The sequence below is a fragment of the Amblyomma mixtum genome, chromosome 3 (genome assembly GCF_055824585.1).
Source record: "Amblyomma mixtum isolate Tamu chromosome 3, ASM5582458v1, whole genome shotgun sequence".
Classification (NCBI taxonomy): domain Eukaryota; kingdom Metazoa; phylum Arthropoda; class Arachnida; order Ixodida; family Ixodidae; genus Amblyomma; species Amblyomma mixtum.
In genome coordinates, this window is record NC_143014.1 from 332,979,160 (window position 1) to 332,994,417 (window position 15,258).

Genomic DNA, 15,258 nt, shown 5'->3' on the forward strand with positions numbered 1-15,258 from the left:
GACCACCTCCCTATACTAATCACTTTAGCAACCCCACCGGAAATAATCCCCACAAGGCCACGGCGCTGGAAGCTTCACCTCGCCGACTGGTCACTTTTTAAAGAAAAGGCAAATTTAGAAAATATACTTTTAGATAATCTCTCCATCGACCAGATAAATGAAAAGTTCACTAATTGTATCATAACTGCCGCACTCACAGCTATTCCACAGTCATCAGGAGTGGTGCAACAAAATCATAAAATATGGTGGACAAAAGACTGTAATGAAGCAAAAAAATTACAAAACAGAGCTTGGGGTAAATTTCGCAGGTATCCGACTCATGAGAATCTCATAAATTTTAAAAAAGCAAGAGCTAAAGCTCGGTACGTCCGTCGTAGTGCCGAGAAAAAATCATGGCAAACTTACGTCTCTTCTATAAACAGTCACACCACATCTAAAAAAATGTGGGAACATGTGCGAAAATTAAATGGAAACTTTTCACCGTTCACAATTCCTTTATTGACAACACCTGGCACACAAACAAGCATAGGGGAACAGGCAGACATATTGGGGGAACATTTCGCAGCAGTTTCAAGTTCATCACACTATGCGCAGTCTTTTTTAAAATACAAAAACACAGCCGAAAAACAAAGACTTCCAACTAGTGGAGGGGCAAACCAAAAATATAACAGTGTGATTACCCTCCAAGAAATAAACACAGTACTGTCTGCTGGTAAAAAAACCGCTCCAGGACCCGACCAAATCCACTACGAAATGCTGGCCCATCTCTCTCAACCTGCCGTAGAAACACTTTTAAAGTTCTTTAACAAAGTTTGGATATCGGGAAAAATACCTGAGGCCTGGAAAAAAGCTATTATTGTGCCGCTTCTTAAACCTAGTAAACCCCCAACCTCTCCTAGCAGTTATAGACCCATAGCCCTGACTAGTTGCCTCGCCAAATCCTTCGAAAGTGTCCTAAATATACGACTAACCTTTGTTCTTCAATCCTGTGAACTTCTTGATATCCACCAGTGTGGTTTTAAAAAGGAATGCTCAACTACAGATCACCTAGTCCGTCTCGAAAATACAGTCAGACAAGCTTTTATACACAAACAACACTGTCTTGCAGTCTTTTTTGATTTAGAAAAAGCATATGATACTACCTGGAGGTTCGGAATTCTTCAGGACTTAGCTGAACTTGGCATCCATGGCAGAATGCTGAACTCCATTAAAGACTTTTTATCTAACCGCTCATTTAATGTGCGTCTAGGCTCAACCCTTTCGAGGGATTTTATTCAGGAAAATGGAGTGCCTCAAGGATGTATTTTAAGCACAACTCTTTTTATTGTAAAAATGAATTCTCTTAACAAAATAATACCAAGGTCTGTCATGTATTCACTTTATGTAGATGACCTCCAGATAGCTTACACATCCTCCAACATATCAACATGTGAAAGACAAATACAGCTAACAATCAATAAACTGACAACATGGGCAGACAGAAATGGTTTCCGATTTTCCCCACAGAAAACAGTGGCCATTCTGTTTTCACTCAAACGAGGCTTGCAGGCAGACCCCACCCTACACCTTAATGAAATAGATTTACCAGTAGAAAATGAACATAAATTTCTAGGCATAACATTTGACAGAAAACTCACTTTCCTGCCTCATATTAACACGTTAAAAAAGAAAACTTCCCGATCACTGAACATACTCAAAGTCCTTTCACATAAACACTGGGGTTCTGACAGGGCAGGCCTTCTAAAAATTTATCGCTCTGTGGTACGATCCTCATTAGACTATGGCAGTATAGTATATGGTTCAGCAAGGCCATCGTACCTGAAACGACTGGACCCAGTGCACAATTTAGGTTTACGTCTTGCAACTGGCGCTTACAGGACATCACCCATAAATAGTCTTTACGTTGAAACAAATGAGCCATCTCTTACAAATAGAAGAAGCATACTCACATGCTCATACGTTCTAAAAATCCGTTCCCTACCAAAACATATCTGTTACCCTATTGTTACAAATTGCCCATCGAGAACACTGTTTAATAGCAAACCACTAGCTACCAGACCACTCCTGCTGCGTTTTGAAGAGATGTGCCAAAACCTCGGCCTACAAGATGCATTACCCGACATTGCTCGAAGACAAGACCCACTGCCTCCATGGTACAATTTTCCTAAAATCTGTGATTTCACCCTTACTCAATTTCATAAAAAACAAACTCCACGACAACATATACTACAAGAATTTCTTGCACTCGAGCAAAAATACAGTAAGTTCACAGATTTTTAACAGATGGCTCAAAAACAGATGTTTACGTAGGAAGTGCAGTGGTGCGAGGTAATTCGGAGAAAACAGTAAGACTTCCAAATTGCGCATCCATCTTCACTGCAGAATGTTACGTAGTCTGGCTGGCCATAGACAAAATATTAAAGGAGCACCTCACAAACAGTATAATCTACACAGATTCCTTAAGTGTGCTTACAGCTCTCCACGCTAGAAACACTACCACTCCTATTCTTGGTGACATTATACACAGCATAGTAACAGCCACAGCTAAAAGACAAAATATAAAACTCTGCTGGGTCCCGAGTCATATCGGAATAAAAGGGAACGAGAAAGCAGACTTGTGCGCTGCTCAAGCTCGTAGGATGGAAACGAAAAAAGTAAACATACCTTTTAACGATTGCATAAAATTAGTACAACGGAAATTAAGGAAGAAATGGCAGTCGGCTTGGAACAGTGAAGTCAATAATAAGCTACACTTAGTAAAGCCGGTTTTAGGGGAATGGAGGTCGTGTGATCACCAGGAACGCTTCAAGGAAGGGATTCTCTGCCGTCTCCGAATAGGCCACACTCACCTTACACATAACTTCCTGCTAACAAAACAAAACAAACCTGTTTGCGAAGAATGCGGAGATGAACTTACCGTTAACCACATTTTATTCTCTTGTGCGAAACTGGAAAAACTAAGAAAAAAATACTTCACCGAATTTTATAACGAATGCATTCCTTTTCACCCAGCACTGCTTTTAGGTGATAATGCCATTGTTAACATACCTTCTCTTTTTAGCTTTTTAAAAGAAGCAGACGTGCTTGAAAAACTGTAAATTTCGATCCGCTAGTTCACTTTATTAGGTGATACACCTCAGCTACTTTCTCATTCATGAGAAGAAGGCTGAGGTTTTTATTTGTCTGGTTGGGAGCCTCGGGATCCTTGCCCAGGCAAGGATAGGCGCTGAGACTACCTGACCTTCTTAATACTTTTAACATTAGCCATGTCTAAATTTCGTTTCTTCCCTTATTACTAGGTAATACAGTATTATTAGGCCATCTACACCAGCGATGATTTTTAACATTTTTGAAAATTCTACAGAAAACTCATTATATACCCTGAGCTTGGTGCATGATGGCCTTAGCTGCCTATGTGCCATAAAACCCAACACAACACAACACATGACTACCAGTTCTTTGCTTCGAGATGGCATTCTAGCTCAAATTGAGCAGGTAATCAAATCATGGCTTTGGCATGCAAAATAGTGTATGGAAAGAAAGGCAAGCAAGAATGCAGTAAATGACAGGCAAGCGCATCATTTTTGTCTCAGCATGCACTGATAGTAGCTTTATGATCATTAAAAACAAAGGAGCACAATAATTAAGCAAAGAGTGGTAGCACCAGTATTTTCATGGGTGCTGCCAAGTGGCCTTAAGATGTTGGTTTCAAGTAACAGCAAGCATGTTTGTACCCCCGTCACACGTTAATCCTTAAAGGCCTTTGCACCAAAAGTTTCTCGTTTCACCAAAGGAGCAGTGACGCTGCAAGTATTCATTCTCCTGAAAATGTTGAACAGCTGGACTTGTGCTCCTAAGGTTGCATAAAGAGGCAGAAGTGTAGCTTTAAAGCTAGAGTGGAGCATTTTATTCATTTTTTGAGCTCAGAAATTTATTTCATGATGTTTCCTTCAAAAAAGAATACTGATAGCTTCTCTCGTCAGCAGCAGCAGGTTTTGCTTATCGCCCTAGCCACCAATTACTCGGTGTTGCTGCTGCATTTTTACTGTCTTGAGATCTTAGCATAACATAAGACGCATCCAAGAACTATATTCAGGCACTTTTTTTGATATCTGATATGTTTTCAATGATATTTAACTGCTTAGGTTTTCTTTTTGTGTTTAGTTTTCTATGGTGGGGGGTGCTACAATCGCAGCTTCTTGAATGCTGCTAGCTTCAAAGGTCTCGGATGGCTATCTTCGCTTTTAAGACCGTTTGAGGCGACAGCGCATTACGCATGCTGCGTAGATACACACCATGTGCCTTTGAACAGAAGGGCCCCCATTCTCTAAGGCGTTTGCAGTGCCCATGTGACAGGCGTGTTAATCCCATCTGAAATATAACAGCATTAATGCAGTGGTAGAGTGCCATGTCAGATTCTGACACTGTACACTCAGGTAATTAAGTGGCCTTGTCCAGGTTGTCAAATTGTATCATATCTGCAGCACAGTAAGCTATTCCGCACTCATCAGGAGTGGCGCGACAAAACCATAAACTATGGTGAACAAGACTGTAAAGAAGCTAAAAAACAACAAAATAGAGCTTGGGGTAAATTCCGTAGGTATCCGACACAGGAAAATCTCTTAAATTTTAAAAAGGCAAAAGCTAAAGCTCTGTACGTCTGTCGCAGTGCCGAGAAAGCATCATGGCAGAATTATGTTTCTGTTTTAGCGGAACAATCTTTAGGGCCAAGCAACCCTGAACTACCATGTGTCACGTGTTGGCGGCTTTCCCGCCAGTCTGTACCCTGCTACCAGCAATAAAGGACGTAACATATAATTGGCGACGAGGTAAAAATGGCAACTGCGCTGGGCACGATTGGGGAATTCGTTCCAACAGAGGCGACGTCTTGGCCCTTGTATTTGGAGCGCCTCGAATTTTTCTTTCAAGCAAACGACATCGACGGTAACGAGAAGAAGCGAGCAACGCTCTGCAGCGTTTGCGGCCCAGCAACGTATGCCATCGTTCGCTCCCTTTGTTCTCCGGATGTGCCGTCGGCCGTGGCCTACGATGAGATCGTCAGGCGTCTCTCAAACCACTTCTCGCCGCGACCGTCGGTGACAGTACAGCGTTTCAAGTTTGGCACACGTCAACAGCAGCCCGGTGAGTCAATTGCCGACTACATCGCAGAATTGCGACGTCTCTCGGAACACTGCGATTTCGGTGCGTCGCTCGATGACATGTTGCGCGACCGGCTAGTGTGCGGGGTGCGAAGCGAGACCCTTCAGCGTCGGTTGCTGGCGGAGCCGGAGCTTACGTTTGCTACAGCTCGGGAGAAAGCCATTGCAATGGAATCTGCGCAGCGACAGACCGAGCAAATTCGCGGCAGTGCCGCATCGTGTGAAGTTGGCAGCGTGAGCGGGCAGCGTTTCGACCCGTGTGTTGCGAAGGTCTCTGCGCCAGTGACAGCCAAGGAGGGTACCCATAAGCAGGCTGGTTCGCCTGGAAGCACAAGCGTATGTTTCCGCTGCAAGGGTGCGCATTCGCCAAGCAGTTGCCCATTCATGAATATGCAGTGCCACTTCTGCAAGCAACGAGGGCACATAGTGAGAGCATGCAGGAGGAAGGCGGCAGCTCGCGCTTCGGCTGAACCCAACTCTCGGAACAAAAAACGGGCCAGTGGAGGCCGTCGCAAGAATGCTGCGTCGGACGTTTACGACGTGTTCGTGCTGTCTGGTGAAGAGCCAGCCGTGAGAGTGGAAGTGCGCGTCAACGGAAGTCCCCTAGAGATGGAGGTGGACTCTGGTGCAGTGTGTTCAGTCATCAACGACCGGACTATGCAGAAGCTGCGAATATCGAAAAGGGCGTTGCGCCCAAGTAATCTTCATCTCCGAGCTTACAATAACAAGGAACTACGAGTGTTGGGTGAACTGACCGTGAAGGTGGAATTCAAGGGGCAGGAACATCGCCTGCGATTGGTGGTGGTTAAGGGTGCTAGTATCGGACTTCTCGGTCGGGACTGGTTCAAGTCTTTGGGAATAAGTCTGAGTGGTGTTCACAGTGTGTACAAGCCGAGTCGAACTGGCAGTAGGGGAACAACAGCCTTGCTCAAGAAGTATTCTTCAGTCTTTGAGCCTGGACTTGGGACAAGTAAAGGGCCTCCTGTACGCATAGAGGTGAACCTGGCAGCTCCGCCGCGATTTCTGAAGCCACGACAAGTACCGTTTGCATTGAGACCGAAGGTGGACGAAGCACTGGACAAGTTAGTGAGCCAAGGCATTTTCCAGCCTGTGCGGCACTCGAAGTGGGCAACACCTGTCGTTCCAGTTGTCAAAAAAGATGGATCGATAAGGATCTGTGGGGACTACAAGAGCACAGTCAATCGTGTAGTGCAGTGGGAGACGTATCCCCTGCCGACACCGGAGCAGCTGTTTGCCAGGCTGGCAGGTTGCTCGAAGTTTTCAAGGCTAGACCTCGGACAGGCGTATCAACAGAAGACTGTTGATGAAGAAACAGCTGACTTGTTGACGGTTACAACACATCGGGGACTGTTCCGCGTAACCCGTCTTCAATTTGGCGTGGCAGTGGCAGTGGCTATCTTTCAGAGGTACATGGAAGAACTGTTGCATGGAATTGATGGTGTTCTTGTGTTCTTGGATGACATCTTGATCGGTGGAAAGGATGAGGTGCAGCACAATGCTCGTTTACAAGAAGTGCTCAAAAGAATTCATGAAGACGGTCTGCGACTAAAGTTTGACAAATGTCAATTTGGTGTTGAGGAAGTGTGTTACTTGGGATTCCGTGTGAACTCTGCAGGTGTGCAGCCGACAGAAGACAAGGTGCGTGCTATTCACAAGGCCCCAGAGCCGACATGCAAAAAGGAACTTCAAGCCTTTTTAGGAGCTCTGAACTTTTACAACAAGTTTCTTAAAGGAGCAGCTCATGCCTTGGAGCCACTGTACCGGCTGTTGGACAAGGGTCGCGAGTGGCGTTGGATGGAAGCTGAGGCGGAAGCATTTCGCCAGGCGAAAGATCTGCTACAGTCATCACATGTTCTGGTGCACTATGATGTCAACAAACCCCTAGTGCTGGCCTGTGACGCATCCCCGTACGGACTGGGTGCTGTGTTGAGTCATGTGTGCGAAGATGGCAGCGAGAGACCGGTTGCATATGCGTCGAGAACTATGAGTGCGGCAGAACGGAATTATGCCCAGACAGACCGAGAAGCGCTCGCCATCGGCTTTGGCATAAAGAAGTATCATCAGTTTCTATATGGGAGACATTTCAAAATTGTGACAGACCACAAACCCCTCTTAGGACTGTTGCACCATGCCAAGCCCATTCCCCAGGTGCTATCACCACGGATGCTGCGTTGGACCCTCATGTTATCGGCTTATGACTATGAAATTGAGTATCGACCAGCGGAGAAGCTTTCCAATGCTGATGCATTCAGTCGTTTACCACTGAGAGCCAGTAGGGCAGAGGAAGAGGAGCAGCGTCTTGGGGAAGTAGGGATGCTGGAAATGGCGCCGGAAGTAGCATGGAACTCTAGGAAGGTGGCAAGATTCACGTCAAGGGATAAGCTGTTGGCTAGAGTCTGCAATTGGGTGCAGCATGGGTGGCCAGAGGGTAAGCTGCCAGAAGAGTTTGCAGCGTTTGTGAGCCGCAAGCATGAACTGTCGGTGTACCAAGGTTGTTTGCTGTGGGGCAGTCGTGTGGTCATTCCAGAGCCAGCTCGACCGTATGTCATGGACATTCTTCACACAGCTCATCCAGGAATTGTCAAGATGAAGGGGCTTGCCAGAGGAGCCGTGTGGTGGCCAGGAATCGACAGAGATGTTGAGCAGAAAGTGAGAGACTGTGCACGTTGTCAGGAATCCAGGTCTGCGCCAGCAGCTGCAAAGATTCACCCTTGGGAATTCACCAAGCGTCCTTGGACAAGACTACACATCGATTTTGCTGGGCCCTTCCAAGGCAAAGTTTTCCTCATTGTGGTGGACTCTCACTCAAAGTGGTTGGAAGTGTGCCGGATGAATTCCATGTCGACAGCTACAGTTTGTGCGAAGCTTCGTTTCCTTTTTGCTACCCATGGCATTCCAGAAACTGTTGTTTCTGATAATGGCACTGCCTTTTGTTCGGAGGAGTTCAGAGACTTCATGTGCCGGAATCAAATCCGACATGTGACCGTTGCCCCATATCACCCTTCTTCGAATGGTCAAGCAGAACGCATGGTGCGCGAAACCAAGGGAGTACTCAAGCGAATGGTTGGAGGCGATATCGACACACGTCTGGCTAGGTTTCTAATGACCCAGCATATCCTGCCTCATGCTACAACAGGCAAGAGCCCGGCCGAATTGCTAATGGGCAGGAAACTTTCAACTGTGTTAGAGCGTCTGCATCCTGACCTGCAGTCCAGTGTGCAGCAGAAACAAGAGCAGGTGATGCAGCGCCGTAGCCAGGCAGTGCGACTGTTTGATGTGGGGGATCGAGTGTTTGTGCGCAACTATCTCTATGGGCCCAAGTGGTTGCCGGGCATTGTGGATGCTGTCACAGGACCAGTGTCGTACTTGGTCGTCACCAAGGACGGTCGTCGATGGAGACGTCATGTTGACCAACTCAGAAGTCGTTCTGCCAGCTACGCATTGGACAGTTTCGCTTCTGGGATGTGTGAAGAGGAGGAACCGCTGGTTGCTTCCCCGGCAGGGTGTTCCGGGCTTGGCATTCCTTCAAGCCTAGAGGACCCTGGAAGACGGGACCAAGGAGAAAGACTGGAGGAGGCTGCAGCGCCTAGTACCGAATCTGCTTCCTGTGGTGAGGACCGTGAAGCGAGTGCTTCCCTTCAAGTCCAGCGACCACAGCGCCAACGCAGCCGCCCTGCGTATCTGAAGGACTTCGTGACGTAGGGGGGAGGAGTGTTATAGCGGGACAATCTTTAGGGCCAAGCAACCCTGAACTACCATGTGTCACGTGTTGGCGGCTTTCCCGCCAGTCTGTACCCTGCTACCAGCAATAAAGGACGTAACAGTTTCATCTATCAACAGTCAAATTCCATCTAAAAAAATGTGGGGGCAGGTCAGAAAATTAAATAGCAACTTCTCACCGTTCACAATTCCTCTTCTGACAAACCTGGCACACAAACAAGCATAGGAGAACAGGCAGACATATTGGGGGAACATTTCGCTGCAGTTTCAAGTTCATCACACTATACGCAGTCTTTTTTAAAATACAAAAACACAGCCGAGCAAAAAAGACTTCCAACAAGTAGAGGTGCTAACGAAAAGTACAATAATCTAATTACCCTCCAAGAAATCAATAGAGTACTGTCTGCCGGGAAAAAAACTGCACCGAGACCCGACCAGATACACTACGAAATGCTTGCTCATCTTTCCCAGCCTGCCGTAGAGACGCTCTTAAAATTCTTTAACAAAATATTCATAGAAAGTAAAATACCTACGGTGTGGAAGAGAGCTTTTATAGTACCATTCCTTAAATCTGGGAAACCGCCAACCTCTCCTAGCAGTTATAGACCCATAGCCCTGAGCAGTTGCCTTGCCAAATCCTTCGAAAGTGTCCTTAACATAAGATTAACTTTTGTTCTTCATACGTCTAAACTTCATGACAGCCATCAGTGTGGTTTTAAAAAGGAATGCTCCACTACTGATCACTTAGTTTGTCTCGAAAACACTGTTCGAGAGGTTTCTGATCACAAGCAGCAATGTCTTGCTGTATTTTTCGATTTGGAGAGGGCATACGACACAGCCTGGAGGTTCGGGATTCTTCAAGACCCTGCAGAGCTTGGCATCTGAGGCAGGATGCTGAACTGCATAAAAGACTTCTTATGTAACCGTTCATTCCATGTACGCCTAGGTGCAACCCTTTCGAAGAACTTCGTCCAAGAGAATGGGGTACCACAGGGGTGTATTTTAAGCACTGCACTCTTCGTTATAAAAATGAACTCTCTTAGTAAAATAATCCCAAGATCCGTTATGTATTCAGTGTATGTAGATGACCTCCAGATAGCCTGCACATCCTCCAACATATTAACATGTGAAAGACAGATACAGTTAACAATAAATATACTGGCAACATAAGCAGACAGAAATGGTTTCCGGTTTTCTCCCCAGAAAACAGTGGCCATTTTTCTCTCGCTCAAACGAGGTTTACAGGCAGATCCCACCCTACACCTGAATGAAATAAAATTACCTGTAAAAAATGAGCATAAATTTCTAGGCATAACATTTGACAGAAAACTCACTTTCCTGCCCCACATAAACACATTAAAAAAGAAAGCCTCCCAGTCCCTTAATATACTTAAAGTGCTCTCCCGAAAGCACTGAAGTTCCGATAGGTCACGTCTTTTGCAAATTTATCGCTCTGTAGTGCGCTCCTCCCTGTATTACGGATGTATAGTATATGGGTCAGTGAGACCATCGTACTTGAAACGACTGGACCCGGTACTTAATTTAGGTTTGCGTCTTTCTACTGGTGCATTCAGGACTTCGCCCATAAATAGTCTTTATATAGAAACTAATGAACCATCACTTACAGACAGAAGAACGATGCTCACGTGTTCATACATTTTAAAAATCCGTTCACTACCTAAACACATCTGCTACCAAATAGTCACAAAGTGCCCATTAAGAACACTATTTAATAACAAACCGCAGACTACTAGCCCACTGCTCTTGCGTTTCAAAGAGATGTGCGAAAACCTCGGCATACTAGACACATTACCTGGCATTGCTCCAAGGCTAGATCCATTACCTCCATGGTACCTTTTTCCTTCAATGTGTGATTTCAGTCTTACAAAGTTCCATAAAAAAGAAACCCCACAGCAGCATATAATACAAGAATTTTTTGCACTCGACGAGAAATACAGTACTTTTACACCTTTTTATACTGATGGCTCAAAAACAGATGTTTACGTTGGAAGCGCAGTGGTACAGGAGAATTGGAATGAAATAGTAAGGCTTCCGCAATGTGTATCAATCTTCACTGCCAAATGTTACGCCATCTGTGTAGCCACTCAGCAAATAGTAAACAAGAAGCTCACAAACAGTATTATTTACACAGACTCACTAAGTTTACTTACTGCGCTCCACTCTAGAAATTCAATCACTCCACTACTTGGTAACATCATACATAACATAGTAATAGCCACAGGTCAAGGGCAGAACATTAAACTCTGCTGGGTCCCGAGTCATGTCAGAATAAAAGGAAACGAGACAGCAGATTTCTGCGCTGCTCAAGCTCGGGGCAAGGAAATAAAAAAAGTAAATGTGCCGTTTATAGATTGCATGAACGTAATACAGTGTATATTAAAAGAAAAATGGCAGTCATCTTGGAACAATGAGGTAAATAACAAACTACACTTAGTAAAGCCAGTTTTAGGTGAGTGGCAGTCCTGCACCCACCAGGAACGCTTCAAGAAGTGCTTATCTGTCATCTTCGTATAGGGCACACACATCTCACACATAATTTCCTACTAACAAAAGAAGACAAGCCACAATGTGAATTATGCAATGATGAGTTAACAATAAACCATGTTTTATTTTCATGCAGAAAACTAGAAAGACTGAGGAAAGAGCATTTTACAGTTTTTTATAGCGAACACATACCATTCCATTCAACTTTGCTTTTAGGCGAACATGCACTTGTTGACATTTCACAGGTTTTTAAGTTTTTAAATAGTGCAGATGTTTTAAACAAATTGTAAATGTAATAAATAATGGTCAGTTTTTTTTACAATTTGCGAATTTTTTGAACCACACCTCAGCCACCCTCTCGTCGTGAGAAGACGGCTGAGGTCACTATTCCATTGGTTGGGGACCTCGAGATTCTTGCACAGCCAAGGATGGCTGCTGAGGTTGCCGACCCTCTTTAAAGCTTTTACCATAAGTCACTTCTCAAATTTTGTCTTATACTTCTAGGTGCACGAATTAACTTTTTAGGCCCTTTACACCGCCGTTCATTTAGACTTTTGTATAACATCTATTAAAACAATCTTTTATACCCTGAGCTTGGCAAATGGTAGCCTTAGTTACTTATGCACCATTAAACTCAACTCAACTCTTTTAGAAATGTAATCCATGCACAAAAGCCAATTTATGGATGCCACAGCAAATCAAGCAGGCCTGCTTCTTAATCATCAGTGCTTGCATAATCACAAAGGCAGCACACATAGACATCACTTTGTTCCTGTGTGGGACCAGGCTTAGTGGCATTCTGTTGCTTAGGATATGATACATTTTCAACATGGACGCATACAGACGCAATCTTGTATGTCTGGTGCATGTCTTGTTCAGACAGCTGTACACCCCCTCAATTAAAAGGAGACATTAGTAGAACTGCACCTTCACCTTCTATAGTTGTCCGTACACTTGGGAATCCTTTGTCACTTAAAACTAAGTCCCCAGTTTGAGAAGCTGCAGGAAGCCAGAGTCCTGGCTTATGAAAGAATCAGTGAGCCATCCTTCATAAACCTTAGAAATAAAACTTATCATTCCATTAGGAATTATGCCCATCAAAAATTTCAGCTTGTATCCTCCTTTGTAGTGTGAGTACAACATATGCTGACAATCAGAATTTCACGGCGTTTCTGTGTGGACCTTGGTGCAATTTGGATAGTGTTGTTTGAATGGGGAGGCAAAGAAAGCTTAATTATTTCTAGGGAAGGCATGAAGACCCAATCTTTCAGGAGAATGCTTAGAATATCAAGTGTCTTTCTGATCACAGTTGACGCTGTTGTGGCTGATACTGAACATAGCTCCCAAGGCACTGTATGTATCCCAAGCTGTAGCTTGGCAATTGGCAAGGAACAAGCATAACTTGTCTTCCCTTGACATCGCATTACACCTGTAATGTGGCGCTGGCAACAAGTTCAGCAGGAGGCAAAAGCTTGCATTGCGTCTTCCTTTTCCTTCAGGGATTCAAAGCCAAAAAATCTACAGTTTCACTTTCAATTTCCATCTGTGCTTGCAACCTTCAGGAGAGAATAAACATACAGGATGATGAATTGAAAAAGGAAATACATTTAGGTAAAAGGAATAATAGATATAGAATGATATTTGTACTCTCCTGCAACTAAACAATTTCATTCTAAAGAGAAAATAAACACCGGTATTGTAAAATGAAAAACAGGAACGTTATACAGGAACAACAAATTAAACATGAACCTTGCTCAATAATGCAAGTAAACTGGAGTCAAACAAGAGGTGGGGGCTAACAGTTAGACAACACCATAGTTCAACACATTAGATAACAAACAACAGCATCATCGTTGCACTTTGTGACTCATTTTTATGTGTGCGACTTGAGTAGACGCTGCAGTGCCATTTGTTGCTGAGAGAAGTATAGCTAGCTTTCCTGAAGTAGCACATTCTTCTGTTTGGCATGCCTGAAAAACATGAAAGAAGAATGTTTTGGGGCATTTAGAAAAACTTCCTGCGGAGCAATTGAAGGGACACTACAGCACTAGTGGCACGCTTTGTTTACAATGACTGCACAGGAGCCCCAAACTAAAAGGTATCCTTAGAGCGTCCCTCTTTCTTGCCGTGGAATGACTTTCTTGTCCTGCACCACACACAAGCACCAAAGAATGCGAATCACTCATGTCGTTGAGCAGAGAGGCAGCTGTGCTTGTTTCCAGATATGCATTGCTGAAATCCATGATGTTCAAGTCTCGATGCACATCTTCCAGAATGGACGCTTTCAGCACCTGCATTGGTGCCCCATCAGCTGTTCTTTGCGATGGATGCTCATCTTTTGCAACAAGCTGTCTGGCTGAGATTTCCTTCTTGAAACGTGCCTGCTACCTACCTGCATTGGACAATCAAAAGTCAATGTTACTACCAATCTCCTGCAAGGTTCAAGCAAACCTGCCATGAAATGTAATCTCTAAATGTTTGCCCATGCACCTATTATTCATATTACCTGACATTGTGATTTCACAAAACTGGTAAGTCAACAGAACATACTCGGAAACATGAGTAATTTCCACTGGCGGCCTCCCAATTTTTTTTCATACCTATTCGCCCTTTCCTGATCAGATTTTTTCTGTAGACAGGTGGAAAAATGGTTGGATGTAGGATGGATGCTGGCTGATTTCACTCTTGCTGTTTCCCACAAAATGTCTGCTGCAAATTCGCGTATGTTCTTTGGGCTGCCACAGAGTTCTATCGAGACTGCACAAGAAAGAACAGCATTCTCTCTTTTATCACACGTGCACACGAACATGCACGCATGCACTCACACACATTCACGAACACAATACGAAGGCACACACACACACAATGACGCGAACGAGTGCACGAACGCTAACAGGAGTGCACACGAACACGCCAGCACACGAAAACACAGATGCACAACATATGAACAAATAAAAGAAAATTGCAGAAACTCTCAAGGTAGCAAATGAGAGAACCGCCGAGCTTCTAAGCATTCAATAATATTCACAAGTTAAAATTCTACCACAGTAATGAGGCACAGCAAAGAGAACAAACAAAAACAATGTCAAAAAATGTTGAAATTAAAAGGAGTCCGTTCCGACATGAGAAAGCTGCTTTCCCGACGCGTAAATTGCAGGCGTTTTGACGCCTGTGTTTTCTTCCACTCTGTCTGCGTTGTTGCGCTGTTTGCCTTCGAAAAAAACTTTTGACAACATGCGTAGTTCAGCTGAATTAAACTACAGGACAACAATCACATGCGAGTGTGAATTTCAACAGCGACATCTAAAAGCACAAGCCGAATCAAAACACTTAATGTTCTCACCATGCCACTGTAATTTGGCTTTCATACACACATGCTGCAAGAAGGCAGCCAGCTCGAGATAACTTTCTGCAGTCATTGGGAGTCGCGTTAACGAACAGAAACAAGTAGCTGAAAGGGCTGTCACGACTTACTTGACTCTACAGCGGTGATCCAGGCATCGTGGGAATCGATACAGTTTCACAGGTGGGTCGCGTTCCCTGCTGTCGTCTGCGCTGTTGTGGCAGCCCACGACACAGCAATACTTTGGACCCGCTTCTGCTTTCGTTGGGCCGTTTCTGCCATTCCGAAAATTCCTCTTCAACACTCTCGTCGAAGCAGTAAATCACATTACCCGTGCGGAGACCGCTGCGCGCCGGCCGGTCTGAATAGCACGCGCGCGCGCCGCCGCAGCCGCTGTCAAGCAGGCAGTAGTTCCTCTTCGCTCCGCGCGGCGCTGCCGTCGCGCGACGAAACGAGTTTGGCTTTCCTAACGGGACTTTTTCTGGCAAGGCCTAGCTTGCAGCGCTTTGC

At 44.8% G+C, this 15,258-nt stretch overlaps 1 pseudogene; it reads right to left on the bottom strand.

The window, feature by feature from the left end:
• Positions 1–12,053: 12,053 nt before the first annotated feature.
• Positions 12,054–15,030, bottom strand: LOC149355983 (uncharacterized; annotated as a pseudogene).
• Positions 15,031–15,258: the final 228 nt, after the last annotated feature.